General features: G+C 37.6%; 1 long non-coding RNA gene across 1 annotated transcript; it reads left to right on the top strand.

The window, feature by feature from the left end:
* The first annotated feature begins 4,177 nt into the window (after positions 1–4,177).
* LOC109214800 lies at positions 4,178–5,310 on the top strand. The gene is made up of 2 exons (XR_002066243.1): positions 4,178–4,256; positions 5,211–5,310. It is a non-coding gene; the product is annotated as an uncharacterized LOC109214800 (long non-coding RNA).
* The last annotated feature ends 537 nt before the right edge of the window (positions 5,311–5,847 follow it).

Here is a 5,847-nt window from a genome sequence, read left to right as displayed (position 1 = left end):
TTGCCTAACCTTGTGTGGGGGACTTCCCCTTAGGATTTGAGTCTTCTCTGTTGATTGTACTCCGAGTACGCGAGGTGACGAGTGTGTGCTCGGACTTATTTGTGGAAACTTGGCCTTTTAGGATTCTTAGGTCCTTATATTCACTGAGCATGAAGTTGTTCTTGATATGATTGAATTTCCTATTACCAGTTTCACCTCTACATGTTTTACTTGGAATTAATTGCTTTATGATTCATTCTTACTGCCTAATTGACTCTTACCTTGCTTAACTGAAAATATTTACCTCCTCTATTGTCACGTCATCTTTCATAACTGCTTGTTTTATTGGAAATCATTATTATCTCCCATGTAATTATTAGTCTTAATTGAAATTGTTGCATATCCTTCGTAACCTGCCCAACCTTTAAAGGAAGAGTAGATATTCTATGTTTAGTTGATATTTCCATTTTAGAAATTTACTTGACTCTTGTTAACTCCCTTGTCGTTTGAACTACATGCTATGGGGTCGTTGCTTCAAATTATTTTCTCCCTTGTTGAGTTGTTCTGATTACGTTTAGTATTCTCTATTGTGGTTATTCCTTGTGAGCTAGTTTTACCGTCACCTGGTGAACGAAAGATTCTTGAGTTGATTCACTTGTTGTGCTCTTGTAAATATTGTCATTGTTGCTGTGGTACTTGGGGTGTTGATGCACGAGGTTTCTGCCGTGCGGTTGTTGATATTGTGATGCACGAGGTTTCTGCCATGCGATTGTTGTTGTGGAGTCGCACGAGGTTTCTGCCGTGCTATTGCTACTATTCATATATTGCACATGCGGTGTAACAAGGCGGGATATGTATATGTGCTTGTATGTGGGTTGCGCATGTGGCGAAATAAGGTGGGAACATTATGATGCACGCGTGGCGAAACAAGGCGGGCACCTATTATGTTATTGTTGCACGCGTGGCGGAATAAGGTGGGCTATGTCAGGGATTTATTGTAAGGATTTATGACGGCCTGTGGGGGCAGTCTTATTTTTATTTAATATTGTGATTGTGGGTCGCTTACCTGTATGGGTTTTGTCTCGTGGAAGTTGTGAGGAAAACATTGTACGTGCTGCCTTTTGTTCTTCGTACGCTTATTAGCTGGTAGAAATTATGTTAAAGCACTTGCACAAGTATACACGTAGTTGAACACTCCTATTGTGCGTAAAGTCCCCCGATTTTGCTAAACAAAGATGTACGCCCCCGTTACTTATCATATATGCGAGAGTGGCCCTAGTTAGCAAGTGAGTTGTCAGTGTGACCGTGAGACTGATGAGGGCACGGGATGCCAGTTGTTAGATTTCAGGTACTGGGTCTCGTGAGTTGTAATTGTCCGAGATTCAGTAATTCGTGGTAATTGTTGGATAAGACCTGATGTGAACACCGTCGTAGGATCTGAGTTATTGTTTTGTTTTCCCTTAACTGTATTGTGACTTTAGGATTTGGGATGAGTTTTTGCCCGTTCTTATGTGTCATCACTCTTAATATTTTTGTTGTTACTTGTTGTTATTTTCCCTTATTGTGATTGTAGCATTGTTGGTCATTTCGTACAGTCTTTATATAAATATATATCATGTTCCGTTGTTCCTATCATTGCACTGTTTATTAGACCGGTAGGTGTCTCGACTGTTCTCGTCACTACTCCACCGAGGTTAGTCCTGATACTTACTGGGCACCGCTGTTAAGGTGTGCTCATGCTACTCTTCTGCGCATTTTTATTGTGCAGATCCAGGTATTTTCCATTCAGTTCTATCATCCTTGGGAAGAGGCGTTCTGTAGAGACTTCGAGGTATATCTGCTACGTCCGCAGACCGAGGAGTCCCTTTCTATCTTCTGTAATAAATATAGCCCCTTTCAGTATTATCCCTTGTTTAGATATTTCCGGAGTTAGAGCTTCTTATGTATCTCATAGCTTGTGATTTGTGAGATTCCGGGTTTTGGGAATTCTATTAGCTTCGAGAGGTGTTATTGTATGTGCCGAGCGGCACCTTAAACACTGTTTATTCTTATTATTCCGGTTTTAGTTATTTCTTCCGCAATTATTGTTTATATTCCGCATTGTTAGGCTTACCTAGTCATAGAGACTAGGTGCCGTCACGATGGTTCACGGAGGGTGAACCAGGGTCGTGACACCCTACCTAGAGAGATCCTAATTTGATGTGTAAGTATCACGGCACTCACGGTCATAGGACCGAAGATTGCCGACAGTTAAGAGAAGAAATTACTCGGTTATTCAACAATGGGCACCTGCAGGAATTCATGAGCGAGCGGGCCAAAAACCACTTTAGGAACAGGGACGCCAACTAGCAGGTCGAACAAAAGGAGCCTCACTACGTGATCAACATGATCATCGGGGGAGTCTATGTCGCTGTAGACATGTAATTTTTGACCCTTCCTGAAATTTTACTCATTTTAGTGTTTAGATATTTGTTTTATGTCTAGTATTGCTATTTTGATTATTTTTGACCTTTTTGCTTAATTTTATCTTAAAAATAAAAACTACAGAAACTATTTTTCTTTAAGTTTAGGACTAAGTTTAATTTTTTAAAATAGAAGAAATATTGAGTGTTTTCTTTAGTTCATACGTCCAAATATAGACTTTTTGTTAAGTTTTCCATACTTTATATTTATTATTATTATTATTGTTATGATTATTATTATTATTATATTTACTCTTGATTTTGTTCACAAAAGATGAAACCAAAAAAAAGAAAGAAAAAAGAACTAAAAGAGGAAGCAAATTGGAACGTTACCTCTAATTTTGGGTAGGATTCTTATCGCAACAAACTTGGCCCCACACATGCACACAAGCACAAGCAAAAGGAATATTTTCTGATTTTATTTTAATAGTGGGGTCCACACGCCTTTCTTAGAAGACTATTTTTCCTCTTCTCTAATACACACACTCACCCAGGGAAGGGATAAAAATGGGGGCACGATAGAAAACAGGTGGAGGGAGACGAATAGAGGAGTTTGGGAAGGGAAAAAAGAGCCAAAAAATAGAGAGAGATTAGAACAGAGACGAATATTCAGAGAAAGAGAGAGCAACACAAAAAGGTGAGATTGGAGTCAAAAAGGGAGGAGAGTTCTGTTTGATTTAAAAGTTGTAAAATATTTTTTAAGCAAATCAATCAATAAAGATGAATGGGTAAATCCTACTTAAAGATAATTAACTCTAGATCCGAGATGAGTAGGAGAAATAAAAAAACATAGTCAAATATAAATATTGACAGCAATTATTATCAGATTTAATAGCATAAATAAAGATGCATTAAGTAGCATTAAGTGACAATAAAATATAAATAAAGGAAAGGATTCACCTGATCTTGAGCGAGGCGGATCCTCTTTCACTTGATAGAGATAAAGATGAATGATAGATAAATACACAAATCTTAGGGTTCTTTTTGGATCTCATGGAGTTTTTGGATCACAGATCCTCTTTTTCTCTTTTAAGAGAAGTGTCTACATATTTTCTAGAGAGGGGGAGAGGGAGAGGGAGAGGGCCCCCCTTTCTTGGGAAGTTCCCCCCTCCTATTTATAAATGGGGAGAGAATCCGAAAAAAAGGTACAATTTTGAGGGAATATTCGGTAGAATATTCCTTTTGAGCATTCCAATGAAAACTAGCTGTTTGATGACGGTCCGACCTTAGCCTGCTTGACCACGACCTTAGTTGTTGATGACGGCCCGACCTTGGCCTGCCTGACCACGACTTTAGTTATTGATGACGGTCCGACCTTGGCCTGCCTGACCACGACCTTAGTTGTTGATGACGGTCTGACCTTGACCTACCTGACCACGACCTTATGTCTCCGTGTGCCGAATTTCTCTAATCTAGGTTTGACCCATACAAGTTCGAGAGGAGCAAAAACTTGGAGTCAAAGTTTGAAAAAACTTTTTCCCTTTCTATTTCCTTGGAGTTTGGAGAAAGAAAACCAAAAATGAATAGTTACTTTTGCTAGTAAATCTCCCGATTTCAAAAAAAAAAAAAAAAGAAAAGGGAAGAAAACATTCACCCTTTAGTTTATTTCATAGTTAATGTAGTCATCTCTAAGAAGAAAAATAAAAATGGAGTTTAGCTTAAGGTGGTTGTATTTGGTTTATGCTTGAGGTATTCCCGCTGCCGTTGGCGGTTGATGGTTCCACCCCTCCGTTGCTGTTTCTATTGTATGGTCCAGATCTGCTTCGCCAGAGTTCATTGTAATCAAACTCATATATTGAAGAAAGCTACTTAAAGGTCCCTCTCTTCTCTGTTCTTACTTATGTGCTTGCTTATATGTTGAATGATCTAAGAGCAAGATAAGTGTCCATATGTGATTAGTTGTTAAATTAAGGTAGACTTAAAAGCTCTTAAACCAAAGGTATTAGAATTTCTATTCTTATATGCATATATTATTTTACAGTTCTTCTGCTACTTTATAGTAGTATATTTTGAAAATTTAATTTCTTTGTTGGCATTCTTCCTTTTTAATAGTATATCAGTAGGTTATTTTGCCACGGTTTGAGGTTTTCTTTGGTCATCACTTTTTGGAAAGAGGATTTAATCTTGTAGATGTACTTTTGGTCCATATTGGTAGTAGTGTTTCCTTTAGATTTTTGGATTTTCAGTTAGTTATTGAGATGGTTTGAAAAACTCCTGTAGTCTTTGGATCCTTACTGTTTAGTTTTTCGTTTTTTATTCTTTCTTTCTCTTTTCCCTGATTTTGGAGTATTTAAAAGTCAATGTTCTCCTTTAGGTGTTACGTTTTCGATCATCATTGTGTTCAAATAATTTTCTCTATCGTAAGTTAATTTAAGTGTTAAAGTAATACAATTAATAGTTACAGATGGGCCTTTATCTTGCTTTAGTCATTTCTTTTGATACTTGTTATTTTGTTCGCTCATATGATGGAGTGATTCTATGTGTTTGATGGTTTCTGAGAAATTGCAAACAAGAGAAAGTTATGAACAAAGAGTGAAAATTGCTTGAATTGGGCTGTGGGGTGATGTTAAATATGAAAAATCAGACCGTGAATTTTTAATTTTTTGCTTTAATTATGTTCTTAAACGTTAGGAGCATGTTTTAGGCCAACCACACTTGGGTAGGCAAATTTTAGAATTTTTCATTTCATTTGAGGTTAGAGGTTGTCCCTTGGTTTATTATTCTATCCGGGGAATGCCCTGAAAAGTTTGTAAATATTATTTTATTCAGGAAAATGCCCCGCAATATATGTAAATAGAAGTAAATGAGGACATCATCGAGGAAGCTTTGGTATATGATTGTATAGAATTTTAGTATTTTTTTCTTTTCATTTTCTTCTTTTATTTAGGTGGGGACAATGTTGAACCTTTTGTGTTTGTTTTCTCTCAGTGTCAAATGGCGACTTTGAAAAATCCTTTTAAGCACAATCTTTTGTCACTTTCAATTTGAAAACCCTTTTGAGCTTTAAAATTACTTTATCTATTTTAAAGAGGGTTAAATGTGAAAAAGGGGTGTGACAGTCACGACACTCAACATGATCACGGGGGAGTCTTTGTCACGACACTGAACATGATCAACATGATCACGACACTCACGAAACTCACGGTCATAGGACCGAAGATTGCTGACAATTAAGAGAAGAAGTTGCTCGTTTATTCAACAATGGGCACCTCCGAGAATTCCTGAGCAAGCGATCCAAAAACCACTTCAGGAACAAGGACGCCAACAAGCAGGTCGAACAAGAGGAGCCTCGGCATGTGATCAACTTGATCATTGGGGGAGTCAATGTCTCCCAAGGGCCAATGATAAAACGCACTAAAGTGTCTATTATGAGGGATAAATACATCCAAGATTACGTTCCGGAGGG

The sequence above is a fragment of the Nicotiana attenuata genome, unplaced genomic scaffold, assembly GCF_001879085.1.
Source record: "Nicotiana attenuata strain UT unplaced genomic scaffold, NIATTr2, whole genome shotgun sequence".
NCBI classification, from domain to species: domain Eukaryota; kingdom Viridiplantae; phylum Streptophyta; class Magnoliopsida; order Solanales; family Solanaceae; genus Nicotiana; species Nicotiana attenuata.
The sequence above is the reverse complement of the archived record's forward strand: the minus strand, read 5'-3'. Positions and strand labels throughout refer to the sequence as shown.